Below are 19797 nucleotides of genomic sequence, written 5' to 3'. Positions count from 1 at the left end.
TTCAGGTGATAGTCTTCAGTGTTCAGAACAAGGGTGGCATTTCCTTTGTCGACTGGCAAGACAACCAAGTTCTTGTTCTCATGCTATAAGTGTAAGCCACATCGTTCCTGATGGCTAATATTTCATTTTGGTGGCTTACCTCTCGGCAGTATATTACTGATGGCTAGTCTTGACACCCTCAGCTGCATTGTGCGAGAGATGCTAAATGCATTGCTCGATTCCACTAATAATCTCCAAATTTGGCAGATGTTGCAGGACTGGTGAAAAATTAAGGCCTTTACTCAGAGCTGCTACAGAGCTGTTGTCCAGTTATTGGTTGGAGAGATTAACAAGTGTTCTGTAGGCCTTGTCATCCTCAATGTCAGTTTCTCTGTGAGTTAAACGTCAAAACATTGGATGTCGAAAGGAAGCAATGACGGATGCTTAGTGCTTGTAGGGAGGTGGGAGCGGCAGTTTCAGACGTCGTGCTGGCCTCTCATGCCACCTGACGTCACTTGGTCCCATGACAGGCCAGAGCTGCTATGAGTTTCGTAATTCACATTCAGCACAAGTGTTGTTTCAGCCATCTCTGATTGGTGCCAGCGGGTATATAAGCAGAAAATAATGCCAGCCCCAGCAGTCAGTAGTTTTACTCCTGACGATGATGGTGGAGATAGCCATCAAAAGCTTGAGAATTTTATTCAGATTGATACGGCTTGGAAACCAAGAAGATTTTATTCACATATGATCTGTTTTTAAATAACTGGGAGGAAACAGCATCATTTGCTGACACAGTTGTAGTAAAAGCAGTGCAGTAATAGCATTTATTTCTAGTAGAGGAGTTGGTGAGTGAAGTTTACTTATTCAGTGTAGCACAACAAAATAGAGAAAATGCAAGCAAACTGTGATGTAGTGTTCAAAGGTATTACAACTGGTGAAGTTTTAGACCTTATAAATAATGATAATTTTGAACAACTGATTTATTAAGACAGTGAAAATGTTGATGTGTTTGTTGTTTGTTTGGCTACTGATGCTTTGACGGATGAAGGTGATGCAGGCGATGGTGCAACAGGTACTGTGAATGTTCTGGATGTTCATGGATCAGTGGAAGTTCAATTTAAAATTACCAGAATAATGTTTGGAGACAGTTGATAATGAAGTAATGGATGGTGAAGATAGAAAACACAAGAAACTTTGCAGCCAACTGCTGACTTACAGTAAAATTAAGACAGTATATAGTGCACCTCCTAAAAATGACATTTCAGCTAAGGCAACTCTAGAAGAAATGAAAAACAAAATAAAAGAACTCACGCCATTTGAAGTTGGAGAAGATATCATTTGATTATCACTTGAGAAGATCAGTATGATATGCAAGTTGTTCTAAAAATTTACACAGCTTTTCTTTCGACATAGAAGAACTGAGAATATTCTTAGGCTTATTACTTTTGTCAGAGCACCACAGACTTCCATCAGAAACATTATTGGTCAGAGGATGACAACTTAGGTCTGGAAATCATCAGGAAAGCTGTGTCACAAAATAGATATCAGAAGATAACATCTCTAATTCACTTGTTTTATAATGAACAAGCTCAAGGCAACAACCATGGTAGAGGTTTCAAGGTTAGGCCACTAATTACAAAGATGAACAAGTTCTTCCGGCAGACGTATATTTTTGGAAAAACTGAGCGTTGATGAAATGATTGTAAAGTGTTACAGCCACCACACACTAAAATAGTTAATTAGAGACAAGCCAATTCAGGTTGGCTATAATCTATGTGCATTGTGTACTTCTAATGGTTATTGTTTAAATAAAAATACTGACTTGGTGTTGGATCTAGGGTAGTGCTAAATATGCTCAAGTGTGTTGAAAATCCTTGGGGTCATACTATTTACTTTAACAACTATTTCACCAGCTGAAATCTCTTGTTGCATCTGTGAAACATTGGCTTTAGGGCAACAGGTACAGTGTGAGAAAACAGGACTGAAAATTGCCCTCCTCAACAAATAAAGCAATTGAAAAAATTGCTTTGTGGCGCTTATGATTGGCTTTGATACATGTTGTGAAATCCTGTTTGTGAAATGTAATGATAATAAATGTGTCTGTATTGGCACCAATTTGGATACTTTGGAGCCACTCACTTCTGCAAGTAGGTGGAATAGAATAGCTGAGCACAGACCCAGTATTCAACAGGTATAGCTTGTAAAGAATTATAATATAAATATGGGAGGAGTTGGCTTATTGGGAGATATGCCACTTCTTTACTCGGCAAGAATGATATTTGGCTCTCTTTGCAGAAACAATTAGTATGGCTGTTGTGAACAGCTAGGTCATATACCGCATGGTAAATGGGGCAAGATCTCTGGATTTATTGGAGTTCTGACATGTCTTGCTATCCAGTATCTGAAAATGGCTACCAATCACAGAGTGAAGAGAGGTCCCCAGGGTGAGATAGTTTTTTTAAAACCATGTGCACACTGATATAGGTTAGGCCCTTGGTGGCCCCTTGTTTGTGAACAATAAACAAAAAAAAATTGTAATTTTGAATGAATATTCTAGAGCTAGATTGACATTTTCAGATTTTTAAATAGTATGATTGATAATAAAAGTAATTAAAATCATATGCACACAGATTCCAAATGAAAAAATAAAAATATGAATAAAAAAATACGAGCAAATGAAAAAGTTAATACAATGACTAAAATGAGGTGATAAAGGATTAGAAATTAAAAAAATAGATTTAAACCAATTAAATGAATAAAATAATGGTCAGAGTCATTTCAGTAAAGATGTAAAAATACAAAATTTTGAAGCACCTAATGAGATTCGAACCCATGACTTGCACATCAGACTCATATGTTATCCACTACACCACTATGCCCATATAATTATTATCAGTTTCAAAGTTCTAGAACATTCAAGTAAAATTGCTATATATTTATTTTGTCCATTATTTGAAAATGAGGGCCCCTCCAGGGTGAGTGATTACAGAATGAGATACCTGTGACCCTAACCCACATCTTTGTATAAATGGTTTCAAAAACTTGATCCCGTCACTGGGGATCTCTCCTTGTAAGAAATGCCATCTTATGTTTGTAGCATTTGTAGATGCAGAGAAAGTTTTTGACAATATTGATTGGAATACTCTGTTTGATATTCTGAAAGTAGCAGGGATAAAATTCAAGGAGTGAAGGGTTATGTTCAACTTGTAACTTATACAGAAACCTGATTGTAGTTATAATAGTTGAAGATAATAAAATGGAAGCAGTAGTTGAGAAGGAAGAGAGCCAAGAGCTGTAGCCTATACAGAATATTATTCAGTCTATACATTGAGCAAGTTGTGAATGTAACCAAGGAGAAATTTAGAAAGAGGAATTAAAGTTGAAAGAGAGTAAATAAAAGCTGTCAGGTTTGCTGATTACATTGTAATTCTGTCAAAGATGGCAAATGACTTGGAGGAGCATTTGAACAGGACAAATAGTGTCTTGAAAAACAAGAAATAAGATGAACATCAACAAAATTAAAACAAGAGTAATGGAATGTAATCAGACTAAATTGGCAGATGCTGATAAAATAAGCTTTAAAAAATGAGGAAGTAAACAGGTAGTAGGTGAGTTTAGTTATTTTGGTACCATAGTAAGTGATGATGGACAAAGTTTAAAGGGTATAAATTACTGAATGGCAATACCAAAAAATGTGTTTCTAGAAAAGAGAAATTTGTTAACATCAAATATTTATTCAAGTGTTAGGAAATCTTTTCTGAATTAAATTGCCTGTATGTCTCCTCTTTGTAAATAACAGAATATCATGTACTGCACTAAATGTAAAACAGTGCTCTTCACAGAACACAGAGAAGTAGTTCCCTACACCTACAACATCAGTGAGCTACAACTGGAATCAACAAATCATATGAATACCTAGGTGTAACAATTCAGAGGGATGTGAAATGGAATGATCACATAGGCTCAGTTATAGGGAAAACTGGTGGCAGATTTCAATTCATTTAACAGGATAGTAGGAAAATACACTCAGTCTACAAAGGGTACACTTGCTTGTGCATCCCATCCTAGAAAATCATGCAAGTGTTTGGGACTCATACCACATAGAATTAACAGGGGACAAAGAATATATACAAGGAATGGTGACACAAATGGTCACAGATTTGTTTGACTCATTGCAGGGTGTCACAGAAATGTTGAAAAAGCTTAATTGCCAGACCTTTGAAAATAGATGGTAATTATCTCGAGAAAGTCGACCAAAAAAGTTATGACTGTAAGCACACTTGGACAAAATTCCAAGCATGTGCAGAGGCATTTTAGCAGTCATTCTTCCTGTGCTCCATATGTATGAAATGGGAAGAAATTCTAACAAATGGTACCATGATAAGTACCCTCTGGTATGTTCTTAACAGTGGTTTGCAGATTGTATGTGTAAGTGTAGACATTGCAACAAATGAAACATTTTTCTTCTTTATTATGTTTCCACTTGTGTCATCTAAGAACCGCACACCAATTTCAATGCATCCTTCTGTGCTGCTGTCCGTGGCTTGTGGTCTAGGGGCTAGCGTTGCTGCCTCTGGATCACGGGGTCTCGGGTTTGATTCTCGGCCGGGTTGGAGATTTTCTCTGCCCGGCGACTGGGTGTTTGTGTTGTCCTCATCATTTCATCATCATCATCATTTGTGAGAGCGACTAGATTGGATCATGAACAGAAAATGGACTGTGTAAAAATTGGGACTTTGTGTGGGTGCTGATGACCGCGCAGTTGAGTGCCCTACAAATCAATCATCATCCTGTGCTGCTCTTTCTTCTTCATCCAGTATTCTTTCATTTTCCCACTATATATCCATTTTATCCCCTCATACCATTTTGACCCTGTCTTCTCCCTCCTACTTTGGAATCCTTCCATTTTTAACACTTTCTTCTTAAAAATCTCTCTTTCCATTGCATCTTTTTCACTTATGTTGTTTCTTTTCAAATCTTTCCTAATTTCTTGAATCCAGGCTATTATGGACCTCTTCTTCCAGAGATATTTAAAAATCTGTTGGTTAACCTGGTGCCACTCATTCTGTATAAATGTCCAAAAAAATAGCTATTGCTTCTTCTGTAGTGCTTCAGTTATGTTGTCTATTTTGTGATATACTTCTTTATTACTTCTTAATTTCCATATGTCTTTGTTTCTTAGTGGACTGAATATTTTTTGAATGGTTCTTCTTTCTAGGACTTCAAGTTTGTATAGTTTGTAATTCAGTATTAAACATTCACTTGCATGAAGACATTCTTGTTTTACTACTGTGTCATAATTTTTAGATAGACATTTTGTGCAGATGTTCCTGGTTCTACCATATGCTCTCTCCATTTTACACTCTCTTTCTTCTACAGCGAACTATCTCTCAGATATTTAAATTTATTAACCCTCTTTGTCTTTCTAATATCTGTTCCTAGAATTTCTGGAGCGTTTTTGTGTTTGTCACAAACTTTGGTTTTTTTTTCCCTCATACAGAAACTCGTAAACCTGCTTTGTTGGCTATTTCTTGTAAGAGACTGATTTGTTTTTCCGCATTTGTTAGATTTTCAAAAAAAGTGGCAAAATCATCCTCAAGTGCTGGACAGTGAATTTAAATATCTTTATTCCTAGTCCCAAGTCTTATTGGTGATAGCTTAGGTTCTTTTATGAAACTTCCTGGCAGATTAAAACTGTGTGCCAGACCGTGACTCGAACTTTGGACCATAGCCTTTCGCGGCCAAAGCAATATCCTTTCGTCCAGGAATCCTAGTTCTGCAGGGTTCACAGAAGAGCTTCTGCGAAGTTTGGAAGGTATGAGATGAGGTACTGACAGAATTGAAGCTGTTAGGATGTGTCATAAGCTGTGTGTGGGTAGCTCAGGTGGCAGAGCGAGCACTTTCCGGCAAAAGGCAAAGGTCCCGAGTTCGAGTCTCAGTACGGCACACAGTTGTAATGTACCAGGAAGTTTCATATCAGCTCACACTGTGCTGCTGAGTGAAAATTTCATTATGTTCTCTTAGTTTTTGTTTCCATTCTCTTACTGTTTTGTCTAGGATGTAGTTGAAGAGGAGTAGAGACAGTCCGTCACCTTGCCTTACACCTGTTTTAATTTTGAATGCCTTGGGTACTTCATCCAGAAAATTTACTTGTGATTTTGTGTCAGTTAGCATTCCACAAATAAGGTTTGCTAATTTAGATTTGATAGCAAATTCGTGGATCACTTTATCTAGTGTTTCCCTGTCAGCTGAATCAAATGCCTATTTTAAATCTATAAATGTTACAGCTTTGTCTTTAAAGTTTGTAAGTTTGTGTCGGATTATGGACTTCAGGTTGAAAATCAATTCTGAGCAAGATGCCCTTTATAAATACACACTGATATTCTCCCAAATGGCTATCAGGTGTTGCTTCTACCTTGTTTAGTAATATTGTTGAAAATGTTTTATAAACCCACTTGCAACAGAGATATACCGCTGTAGTTATTTACATCGCTCTTTTTATTATTAGGATCTAAAACTGTTTATCAGGCTTCTTGTCTCAACCACGAGTTTCATATCGTAGTTCCTTTCCTCCTTGCAACTTTTGTTATTTCTATTATAGTATTATGTTTAATGTTGTGGATATTCTGCTGACATTTTATCACAGCAGTTTTAGAAGTGGGGAGAGGGGTTCGACTTCTTATTGCTTAAGTAACACAGTAGAGATAGCATTTTGGATTGTAGAAGATGGAGAAATTTTGATTTTCAGGTATGTTGTATATACTACCCCTCTCATGAGAGACTGAGTTCTAGACGACCTTCCTCTTCTACATTATCCGCCACATAAAAAAATGTAAAAAAAACATGAAGGAATGACACTTTTTTCGGTTTTCATCAGTAATTCTCTTCCAGTGCATTTTAGGCACAAATATGCCAGTATCAGTTTTAAAGAGTGTTTTTTTTAAATTTCCTGCAAGTTTCGTACATGACACGTTGAAAATTCAGAACAGCTACTGAGATATTAGGCTGTGAAAAAATCTGCAAAAATGTTGGAAATCGCAAAATGTTAGATATGTCATTGGTTTCGCTTTAATAACTTTTTTTAGTGCAGTTTTGTGTACAAAGCAAAGTAACGAAGGTTGTAGAGGATTTAATTTTCTTCAAGATTCATAAAAAATATTTGCAATTACTCCCTATGAATGTCAAGAAATGTTGCATTAACAATTTTAGCGGAAGTGGACTCGATACTGAAAATACCGTCCTTAGTCAAAAATAGTATTTATAAATGTAATATCATCTTTAATCCACTATATAGGCAATATATGCATGTAGTTCATGAGACTCATGTAGTTTCTGGGGAATAAGCATTTTTGAAAAAGAAAACCACAAATTTTCAAACTTTCAGATATATTTATATTTCAACAAAATACAGCTTAAAAATAAATATTAAGTTTTATTTTAATGAGACATATACATTTTTGAGTTAAAATTTCATCAGTTTCTGTTGTTTTTGCTCGGATGTGGTTGATGTATACTATACATCACTTCAACCAGTAGGCAATGAATTAGCTAACGGGCCTTCTTCCATGCTGAACTCAACCTCTTGTGCATTACCACATAATTTGAATCCACAGTGAAAATGTACAGTGTTCATCGAAGTCCTGTTTTTTTGCTGCTGCCTTTGTGGTCCCAAGTATTTTTGCATTAGCGTGAAATCATATTCAACAGTTCCTATGGAGTTGTTCCTTTATTCATTGGCACTGTAATAACCTTCTCCCAGCCCCATTTGAGTTCATCTTTTCCATACCCCATCCACATTTGAACTTGCAGGTAAGTTCTATATGAATAATATCGAACTGCATCTGTTGTTGGAGGTAGGTATGCCAAATCAAATATGGTGTTTGCAGCAGGTTTAGAAAAGAGAAGATATCACAACTCTTCTATAGAAGTATTAGAGATACCTCCATAAAGTGCCACAAGGAAATTTTCAGTTGCTTGCATGATCTCTCATTCTGCAGCCTGATCTTTGAAAATAGAAACACTTTTCCTGTAGGAAGCACCACTCTCAGGTGTGGTACAAAATTTAGTTCTCCCCTGTCCAGACAAAGCAGTGATGGTATCATAACCACTTATTGCATGGAGAAATAGAATATTTTCCACAGTATCTTCGTATTTGAAGGACATTTTGGAATAAAGCACATCTCCTATGTTATCCCTTCTAGATTTACGAAAGAACACATTTTCTGGTGCTAAAGCTGTTACTGAAAGCAAAAGATCAATTTCTTCTCCAATAACAACAACAGAATCATGTTCATAAGACAAGGAAATGATAACTTTCACAATTAGCACATATGCACCTTCTATTTTTATGTTTTATTGTATTTATCCTTTGACATCTTCGGAAAAATGGCACCATCAAAGAGAAATTCTGTACAAGATTGTAGTATGGAATGACGAGCTCTTGCGGTGCTTTTTGTATATGTAAAAGTGTTGAAAATATTAGTTTTTCTTTTTCAGAAACGCTTATTCCCTGGAAACTTGCATGAATCTCATGTTCTACATGCATACAGGATGTTTCACAATTCATGTTACACACCTCTAGAGACTGTTGAGGGGACTTAGTAGATAAAGGTTTAATCAGGAACTCATGTCCAAAAACATCATCAAATGACACTACAGAGCATCAAGAGTTACAGGCGCTGGCATCTGCAAATGTATGTACCGTTGGTTACAATTAAACTTTCCCTATTTAACACATTATAACACGTAAACTAATTGCCATTTGAGTACCAAACTTGGTAGCATTAATGTCCAGAGGATGGGGCGTATGATTTCCATGTGTTGCAGCACCTCTGTCCAGTTCCAGCTATGGCCACCAGATGCTGTGATCAGTCACCGTGATTCATAGTCTCACACATCTGACTAGTGACAGTGCATTTGTTGAGGTGTTGATATGAGCTTGGACAAAAGGAGCAGGGCATTATTGGTGAAGTTCTGTTATCAAAACAACAGTAATGCTGCAGCTGCACATTGAGAATATCGCCAGGTGAAAGGATTATGGAAGGGTCCTCTTTCTGCACCTGCTGTGCAGAGCGTGATGAAGAAGTTCGAATCAGCTGGAGAACTGGGCATCACTCTGGGAAGAGGCCGTCGACCGGTTGCACCTCACGTGGTTGATGAAATCGCTGTTGCTGTGGCGAATAACTCTGCGTGCAATTCCCAATCGTCAGGCAGTGCTCGTGCTGTGTCACAACAGTTGAACTTCCCATGGTCCACTGTACAGAAGGTGCTTCGAACCATTCTCAAATGGTATCCGTACAAGATCCATATCGTAGAGCAGCTTGCAGCACAGGACGCACAACAATGTGTTGACTTCGCTCTCCACTTTCTTGCAAGGATTGAAGTTGATGAGAGATGGCCCTGGACCATCCTATGGACAGACGAAGCTCATTTGTCTCTGCCGGGTGAGGTGAACACTCAGAATTGCCGAGTGTGGGGATCTTCACCTCCAGTCATTGTGCATGAGGTTCTTCCCCCCCAGAGGGTTTGCCACTCTTTGATGGGTTCGTTCTTGACTACCACAGTGCCCTAGCCTTTGCAGCATCTTTTCCCTGCCGTTCTGCTTGTCTATTCTTTTGCTATTCTTGTTCGCCTCCCTTGGGGAACATGTCTGGGGTGCTATAGGGAATGTTCTGCATTGTCCTTTGCTGACACAAGAACAGTCTCACCACTGTTTTTTTGTTCCCTTTTCCTTCCTTTGTTTCCCTTCTCCTCTCATTCCTCCGCTTCAGCATTTGAGGTTTCTCTCTTTTTTCTTCCTCCCTGTGCGCTCCTGAAAACAGGCCCCACGCATCTGACGTGTAACAGATGACCGGGTAATGCATATTCCTAGCCACAGGTCGACAGGTACGGTTCGCACATACCCCTGATACAGGCCGGGCTCAGGGAGGGGTGATTGCCTGAGCTGCTACCTTCCCAAATTGCCGATTGGTCCCTGTGTCATGTGTTCAGGAAGTGTGACCTGAGGGCGAACAGTCACCTAAGGCGGGTGCGCCCCCTTGTGAAGGGGGCTCCCAGTTGGAAGAAGTGCGCTATCGCAGACGCTGGCAATCGTTGGGAATTTTCTCGCAGTGAGCCAATCATCTTCACAGTCAACGTCTACGAAACCTAAACGGAATGAGGCTAACAATTCAAAGACCCTTCCAGATCCACCACAGTTCCTTATGGTCTCACATACTGAAGATGGTCAGTCCTTCACAATGGTAAATCCTTTAATATTCAGAAATGTGTTGATTCCATTGCCAGCCCTGTGAAATCCTGCTCTCATTTACGGAATGGCACTTTGTTTTTGGAGACTACCTCTAATTCTCAAGCACAACAACTGCTTTCCGCCTCACTTCTTCACGGCTATCCTGTTCGTATCGAGTCCCGTAGAACTCTGAATTCTTCCAGTGGTGTCATTTACACTAGGCTGCTTGACGGTCTGACCGAGGCCGAAATCCAATCTTACCTCTCTGATTAGGGTGTCATTGCAGTCTATCGGGTGTTGGAAAAAGTAGATTCCTCCTTAGTGCTCACCCGCACTCTTTTTCTCACCTTTGGTAGAGTGGTGCTTTCATCCAAAATTAAAGCAGGCCATGAAATTATCACAGTTCAACCGTATATTCCGAAACTGATTTGCTGCTACCAGTGTCATTGTTTCAACCACACTAGAACGTCTTGTCGACACCCAGCCAAATGTGTAACCTGTGGTAGACATGCACACAAGAGATATTGTCCGTCTCCTCCTCTCTGCCATACCGACTGCAATGGCAGCCGTGCCGCCTCCTCTCAGCATTGTCCCGTGCATCTTGATGAGCGGGCTGTCCAGGAGATCCAGGTAAAGGAAAATGTGCCATACCCAGTCGCTTGCAAGCTATTGGCTAGTCACAAACCCTGCGTTCTTCTGTCTGGCACGTGTCCTTCTGCTCCACAAAGGACACGGCCATGAAGTCATGCGACCTCACATTCAGCTCCTGAGGTTGTGAAATTGCCCAGTGTCAAGGTAGCATCACCAACCCCCCATCCAGCTGTGCAACAAGCCATAAAACCCTCACCTCAAGGGGCGAAGCCACCAACTACACAACCGGTTGGCCAGAAAGGACAGTAGTAGTACTCCCGTGAAGACTTCCTACGTCCCTCCAGCCAAACAACACCTGAGTTTTCCTCTGTTAACCAGAAAGTCTTGAAGGACACCAAGCAAACGGTCTTCTCCTTCACCGACTCGAAGGTACTCTTTGATGGTGTTGCCACACAATACCTTAGCCCAGCCGGCCTCCATGTTGCAGGACTCCACAGATTGACAGCACAAGCAAGCTGATGCTGCTGTGGACATCAGGGAGCAGGAGCCTCCTGCTTCTGTGCCCTGTAGCAGCGAGTCTTCGCAGGCTGTCACTTGGCAGCTGCCTAGGTGACACCCCCTTCATTTCTTCATCATAATGACTGTCCTCCAATGGAACGTTCGCGGCCTTCAGCCCCACAAAGAGGATTTACGGCTGCTTTCAGCATCGTGGCGTCCCCTTGTACTCTGCCTTCAGGAAACAAAATTGCGTCCTCATGACCACTTTGAGCTTTCACATTTCTTCCCGGTTTGTTTTGACCTCCCCCCTGAGGTTGCCATTCTATTCGTGGGGGCATCATCCTGCTCATACTTTATGACATTCATAATCAACCCATCTCCCCGCTACCCATCTTCCAACTGTTGCAGTTCGCCTTTCCTTCCTCACCTGACTTTTCCCCTCTGTACCATTTATGTCACTCCATCATTTGATGTCACCAGCGCAGACTTTCTTCAGCTTATTAGGCAGCTCCTCCCCCATTTCTGCTACTTGGTGACTTTAATACACATAATCCCCTTTGTGGTTCTACCAGAGCCGGGTGCCCTCATGGCTGATCTTAATCAACTCAACCTTTTCTGCCTTAACACTGGAGCACCCACATTCTTTTCTGACTCCTCGCACACCTATTCCCATTTGGACCTATCCTTCTGCACGGCCTAGCTTGCCCATTGTCTTGAGTGATCCGTTCTTTCTGACACCTTCTCAAACAACCATTTCCCGTGTGCTATCTGTTTGCTGACTCCTACCCCACCTCGTTGCACACCCAAATGGCAGCTTACTAAGGCTGATTGGCAGCTGTACTCCTCCCTGGCAACCTTCGAGGATCAGGATTTCCCCAGTTGTGATGACCAGGTGGAATATATCACAAAATGTATCCTTACTGCTGCAGAACGTTCCATTCCACGCACTTCCTCTTTACCACTCTGTGTTCCAGTCCCTTCAGTCCCTTGGTGGACTGAGGTATGCCGTGACGCAGTTCGCGCATGGAGGTGTGCTCTCCGTGTTTTAACCGTCATCCTATGATGGCAAACTGCATTCATTATGTGTGCAAAGTTTCATCATGTTCTTCGGATTAGCAAAAAAAGCTAGCCAGAGTTGATTCACTAGGTGCTTTCTTTTCTTCTTCTTCTTCTTCTTCTTCTTCTTCTTCTTCTTCTTCCTTTTTCCATTTGCCAGTTTCTGTCTGGACTGTAGTAGACGATGTCATCATGGACCCTTCTGCTATCTCCAATACCTTGGGCTACCATTTTGCAGAAATTTCAACTTCTTCCCACTATCATCCTCCATTGGAAACGAGCGAAGGAGGCTCAGGTGCTACCCTTCTCTTTTCAGAATCGTGAGTGCTTCAGTGCCGCCTTTACTATGAGGGAGTTAGACCATGCTCTCCGTTCATCCCTATCCTCCGCCCCAGGGCTGGACGCTGTCCACATTCGGATGGTGCCAATGAATCTTCAAAGATTCTCTTTCGGGCAAGCACTTTCTGGTTAATATGTTCAACCACATCTGGGCAGAAGGCACATTTCCCGGACGTTGGCGTGAAGCTACCGTCTTACCCAGACCTAAGCCCGATAAGGACAAAAACTTTCCTTCTAGCTACCGCCCCATTTCTCTCACCAGCTGTGTTTGCAAGGTGATGGAACGTATTATTCACGCTCGGCTGGTGTGGCGGTTTGAGTCTCACAGTTTACTAACGACTGCACAGCGTGGATTTCGAATGCACCGTTCTGCAGTTGACCATTTCGTTACTTTGTCCACCCATGTGGTGAATGGTTTTCTGTGTAAATCCCAGACTCTGGCTTTGTTTTTCGATTTGGAGAAGGCCTACGACACCTGCTGGAGAACTGGTATCCTCCGTACTCTTTGCACGTGGGGATTTCGTATCCGCCTGCCCTGTATCCCTCAGGAATTTTTTAAAAGACCAAGTTTTAAAGAGTTGTGTGGGTTCTGCTGTGTCGGACACCTTTATCCAGGAAAACTGTGTGCCTCGGGGTTCCACCTTGAGCATCGTCCTCTTTGCTATCGCCATTAAGCCTATAGTGGCATGTCTCCCATTGGGCATCTCCAGCTCTCTTTTTGTCGACGATTTTGCTATCTATTGCAGTTCTCCATGGACCTATCTCACTGAGTGGCATCTCCATCGATGTTTTGATCATCTTTATTCCTGGAGCAGCAACAATGGCTTTCACTTTTCCTCTGACAAAACTGTCTGTATGAATTTCAGGCAGCACAATTAGTTTTGTCCACCATCTTTACATCTTGGGTCTGTTGCCCTTCTGTTCGTTGAAACTATGAAATTCCTGAGGCTCATGCTCGATAGGAAACTCTCTTGGTCCTCCCATGTGTCTTAACTAACAGCCCACTTTATGCGGTCCCTCAATACCCTATGTGTCCTCAATGGTACTTCCTGGGGTGCTGATCGAGCTCCCATCCTCCATTTGTACTGGTCCATTGTCCATTCGAAACTAGACTATGGGTGCTTTGTTTATGTGTCTGTACGTCTATCCCTCTTATGCCGTCTGAACACTATCCACCATCGTAGCATCCATTTGGCCACTGGCACCTTTTACACTAGCCCAGCTGAGAGTCTGTATGATGAAGCTGTTGAGCTACCACTGACTCCGTGACTTTCTCCTCAGCAGGTATGCATGCCATTTGTCTGCCATGCATGGCCACCCATCCTACGCCTCCTTCTTCAAAGATTCCTTTGATCGCCAGTTTGGGGTGTGTCCCTCTTCACAGTTACCTCCTGGAGTCCGCTTTCAGCACTTGCTCTTGTGGCTTAACGTCACACTACCTCCAACTTTCCCAGTGGGTGTGAACACTTCACCATGGTGTCAGGTTTGCCTTCGTCATTGGCGCCCATGTCTTTCGATATCAGCTTCCAGTACACTGCCCAGTATTTTCAACTGAGCTCTTCGTCCTGTATCTGGCCACAGAGTACATACGGGGACACAGACTTTTCAGTTGTGTCCTATGCTCAAACTCTCTCAGCGTCCTTCAAAGTCTATGTGTGCTGTACACTGCCCAACCCTTAGTGCAACTGGTCCAGGAAAACTTAACTTGCTCACTCTTGGTGGAGCCACTGTGATGTTTATGTGGGTTCCTGGTTATGTCAGTCTGCCAGTAAACGAGGCTGCTGATGATGCTGCAGCCTGCTGAGGCTTCAGTCCTTGTACCTCAACCCACTAGTTCCTATATTCACTCCAATGATCTGTGTTGCTGTCTGTCAGGAGGTGGTGTCCCTTTGCCATCGCCACTGGTCCTCCCTTCAAGGGAATAAACTCTGGGTTATTAAGCCTCTCTCAGTGGCTTGGACGACCTTCTCCCAGCTCTCTCGCCAGGAGGAGGTCATTTTAACTAGGTTGTGTGTTGGGCACTGACTTTTTAGCCATCGTCATTTGATAATTGGGGCTTCCCCACCACTTTGTCGACATTGCGCCCAAGTTTTAACTGTCTGCCACTTCCTTATGGAATACCCATTTTTTTACTGTTTGTTTCCCGTCTGAGGTATCAGCCGTTCTAGAAAATGACGCGTGGGCTGTCGACTGCGTTTTACTTTTTATTTGTCAAAGCAATATGGCGAAGGCCATTTAATTTTTTGCTTTGTACCTCCGTTTCTGTGTGCTGTCTTTTTTAGCCCTTTCTCCGCATCTCTGTTTTTAGCTGTCTCTTCTTATGTCAATTGGGATTGATACACAGTCGTTTTTTAACTCTTCTCTGTCTTCGTGATCTATAGTTTTGACTTGGGCGCATATGACCCCAGTTGTTTTTGCGCCCTAAAACAAAACAAACAAACTAACATGAAGTTCCTCTGTATGGTGAATGTGTCACCACATGGTGTGGCTTCATGGCTACTTTCTTCATTGGCCCATTCTTTTTTTAACCGATTGGTGGTAAAGGACCAAAGACGTGCAGAGTGACTGGCCCACATCACTGCGATATGCTTTGCCAGCGTGTCATGCCCGCGCTGCAGGAGAGAGACACGTTGAACTCAACAGTTCTCATGCAAGATGGGGCCCACCACACATCACCCCTGAAGTGCTTCTCCGAAACACATTTGGAAATGATCGAATTATCAGCCAGTCATTTCCAAATGGTTGGCTGGCATGATCACCTGATCTCACTCCCTGTGTTTTCTGGTTGTGGGGCTACCTGAAGGACAGGGTTTACCAGGGGAACATTCACGTTTGTGCCAACATACCTATGGACATGCTTCGTTCCGCTGTACAGAATGCAATCCTGTGCTTTCAGACTCTTCTGGACACTGATGGGTGCCGTATTTACCCCCTTTTGTACCAGTGATGGTACCGGTATGTAATGGTATCATGTACCGTAGCAACAAATTAAAAGTGTTTCAATTGAATTGATTCTGCATTATTTCTCTTCCCCATGTGCTTGACAGTAATGGTACCAAGTTTGGTACTCGTACAGTCATTAGTTTCCTTGTTATAACATGTTATTTAATTGGTTTCCCTGTTGTTGTTGTTGTTGTTGTTGTTGTGGTCTTCAGTCCTGAGACTGGTTTGATGCAGCTCTCCATGCTACTCTATCCTGTGCAAGCTTCTTCATCTCCCAGTACCTACTGCAACCTACATCCTTCTGAATCTGCTTAGTGTATTGATCTCTTGGTCTCCCTCTACGATTTTTACCCTCCACGCTGCCATCCAATGCTAAATTTGTGATCCCTTGATGCCTCAAAACATGTCCTACCAACCGATCCCTTCTTCTAGTCAAGTTGTGCCACAAACTTCTCTTCTCCCCAATCCTATTCAATACCTCCTCATTAGTTACGTGATCTACCCACCTTATCTTCAGCATTCTTCTGTAGCACCACATTTCAAAAGCTTCTATTCTCTTCTTGTCCAAACTGGTTATCGTCCATGTTTCACTTCCATACAAGGCTACACTCCATACAAATACTTTCAGAAACGACTTACTGACACTTAAATCTATACTCTATGTTAACAAATTTCTCTTCTTCAGAAACGATTTCCTTGCCATTGCCAGACTACATTTTATATCCTCTCTACTTCGACCATCATCTGTTATTTTGCTCCCTAAATAGAAAAACTCCTTTACTACTTTAAGTGTCTCATTTCCTAATCTAATCCCCTCAGCATCACCCGATTTAATTTGACTACATTCCATTATCCTTTGTTGATGTTCATCTTATATCCTCCTTTCAAGACACTGTCCATTCCATTCAACTGCTCTTCCAAGTCTTTTGCTGTCTCTGACAGAATTACAATGTCATCGGCGAACCTCAAAGTTTTTACTTCTTCTCCATGAATTTTAATACCTACTCCCAATTTTTCTTTTGTTTCCTTTACTGCTTGCTCAATATACAGATTGAATAACATCGGGGATAGGCTACAACCCTGTCTCACTCCCTTCCCAACCACTGCTTCCCTTTCATGCCCCTCGACTCTTATAACTGCCATCTGGTTTCTGTACAAATTGTAAATAGCCTTTCGCTCCCTGTATTTTACCCCTGCCACCTTCAGAATTTGACAGAGAGTATTCCAGTTAACGTTGTCAAAAGCTTTCTCTAAGTCTACAAATGCTAGAAACGTAGGTTTGCCTTTTCTTAATCTACCTTCTAAGATAAGTCGTAAGGTTAGTATTGCCTCACGTGTTCCAACATTTCTACGGAATCCAAACTGATCTTCCCTGAGGTCCGCTTCTACCAGTTTTTCCATTCGTCTGTAAAGAATTCGCGTTAGTATTTTGCAGCTGTGACTTATTAAACTGATAGTTCGGTAATTTTCACATCTGTCAACACATGCTTTCTTTGGGATTGGAATTATTATATTCTTCTTGAAGTCTGTGGGTATTTCGCCTGTCTCATATATCTTGCTCACCAGATGGTAGAGTTTTGTCATGACTGGCTCTCCCAAGGCCATCAGTAGTTCTAATGGAATGTTGTCTACTCCCGGGGCCTTGTTTCGACTCAGGTCTTTCAGTGCTCTGTCAAACTCTTCACGTAGTATCTTATCTCCCATTTCATCTTCACCTACATCCTCTTCCATTTCCATAATATTGCCCTCAAGTACATCGCCCTTGTATAGACACTATATATATATACTTCTTCCACCTTTCTGCTTTCCCTTCTTTGCATAGAACTGGGTTTCCATCTGAGCTCTTGATATTCATACAAGTGGTTCTCTTCTCTCCAAAGGTCTCTTTAATTTTCCTGTAGGCAGTATCTATCTTACCCCTAGTGAGACAAGCCTCTACATCCTTACATTTGTCCTCTAGCCATCCATGCTTAGCCATTTTGCACTTCCTGTCGATCTCATTTTTGAGACGTTTGTATTCCTTTTTGCCTGTTATAACTTGTTAAATAGGGAAAATTTAACTATGACCATCTGGTATATACAGGGTGTTTCCCTCTTTATGTTACAGACTTTCTAGAATGATTGAGAAGGATGAATGTATTAATGTGAGGTAAGGGCCCTGTATTGGAAAAGAATGAGTCAGAAGTTATAAGCGAAAACCGTTCTGATACCGCTGACAGTGGGATATGTGTACTGTGACTGTTTTACTAATATTTTGTGCTAAGCAACTTTCAGAGGTGGTAGTATTGACCATAACACGAAAAAGAGTCTAGTGCATATGGGCTCTAAAATGCGTACCTGAGGAGCCATGGCCGGCCGCGGTGGTCTAGCGGTTCTAGGCGCGCAGTCCGGAACCGCGCGACTGCTACGGTCGCAGGTTCGAATCCTGCCTCGGGCATGGATGTGTGTGATGTCCTTAGGTTAGTTAGGTTTAAGTAGTTCTAAGTTCTAGGGGACTGATGACCACAGATGTTAAGTCCCATAGTGCTCAGAGCCATTTGAACCATTTTGAGGAGCCATGAACACTTGCCCATCTTCGCTCCTGTGAAACACATCTCCTCTGTTGAACAAATTCTTGTAGCTTTTAAGGTGTGCATGTTAGAACCCATGAGTACTTGACATTTTTTTCGTGTTACGGTCCATGCTACCACCTGTGATATTTGAAAGTTGCCTAGCCTACGATCTTAGCGACAACAGTATCAGTACAAGTATTCCACTGTCAGATACATCAGAGCGCTTTTCGCTTATAACTTTCAACTCACTCGTTTCGGTACAGCAACCGTTATCTCAAATTGATACATTTATCCTTCTCCATCATTCTAGAAAGTTCATAAAATTGTCGTGGAATAGACACACACATTTACAGGCACTGACATCTACAACTTTAACCCTTGAGTGGGTGCGCCGTTTTTCATAACACGAGTGGGCGCGGCACACTTTGTACACATGAAAAGAATAGGTTTCCTTATGTTACCAAGGTAAGCCATGTATGATCAGGATCACAGTTTAATCTTAGTTTATTTAAACAAGGAGAAAATAAACTTACATAGTATGAGCTAAACTACTGTTTTATTGAACAATAATGAATTAAATTTTCACTATAACTCTCTTTTGCCAAGGACAGGTGTTACAGAGACAGTAATGACGCATTCGCAGCATTAAGCAGTGCACTTGCGTCAGATCCCGTTCAGCTGCTTATTCGATCAATAGTTATGTCATAGACAACTGCCTCAATGTGGGATTATGTTACTAGTTCGTAACTGAGGCCATTTTTTTGAACTGATCATAAATTTTATCTCGTCTAGCTCGCTTTTTGTTTTATATTACTGCTGCTCACTTGGACGTACGACAACACAATTTATCGCTGTGTTACCTGAAGCAATAGGTATAGGTTTGCAGTTGTGAAACAAAAGAAGAACCACACAAAATCATTTTATTTTTGGTTGGCGCACTTTATACACAGGTGCGCCTGCTCAAGGGTTAACACTCTGTAGCGTCAGTGGATGACGTACTAAGTCCCATCGGCAAACTCTAGAAATATTCATGAATTGTGAAACAACCTGTATATTGCATGTATATTGGGTTAAAGATAGAATTACTTTCATGAACACAATTTTTGAGCGAGGATGGTATTTTCAGTTTCTCTTCCACTTTCGCTAAGCTTGTTAATGTGGTACTTCTCGACATGTAATTACAAATATTTTGTATGAATCTTGAAGGAAATTAAATCTTCTACAACACTGGTTATTGTACATTAACAACAAAACTGCACTAAAAAAGTTATTAAAGCAAAACCACCGACATATCTAAGTTTTTGTTATTTCTTGACATTTTTGGAGATTTTCGCAGCCTCATATCTCAGTAGTTGTCCCGAATTTTCCAGCGTGTTATATAGAAAAAATTGATAATGACATATTTTTGCCTGCTGAGGAAAAACTGAAAAAGCGCCATTTCTTAGCAGGTTTTGTAGATGATGGGTAAACATACAAGGGGGAGAAGGTCTATAACTTGGATTTTTCACGAGAGGAGTAGTACTTACATCATACCTGAAAAACAAAAGTGTTCCACCTTTTGCAACCCAGAAGAGGTTGCACATGAACTACCAAGTTTATATTGTTGCCAAT

General features: G+C 41.3%; 1 protein-coding gene across 2 annotated transcripts in view; it reads left to right on the top strand.

Moving 5' to 3' along the window:
- The window catches only part of LOC126253540 (F-box/LRR-repeat protein 4), a 181884-nt gene that overhangs the window by 35681 nt on the left and 126406 nt on the right, over positions 1 to 19797 (top strand). The gene's annotated exons all lie outside the window — the stretch shown is intronic.

The sequence above is a fragment of the Schistocerca nitens genome, chromosome 4 (genome assembly GCF_023898315.1).
Source record: "Schistocerca nitens isolate TAMUIC-IGC-003100 chromosome 4, iqSchNite1.1, whole genome shotgun sequence".
NCBI lineage: Eukaryota > Metazoa > Arthropoda > Insecta > Orthoptera > Acrididae > Schistocerca > Schistocerca nitens.
This window is presented reverse-complemented; position numbering and strand designations above follow the sequence as displayed.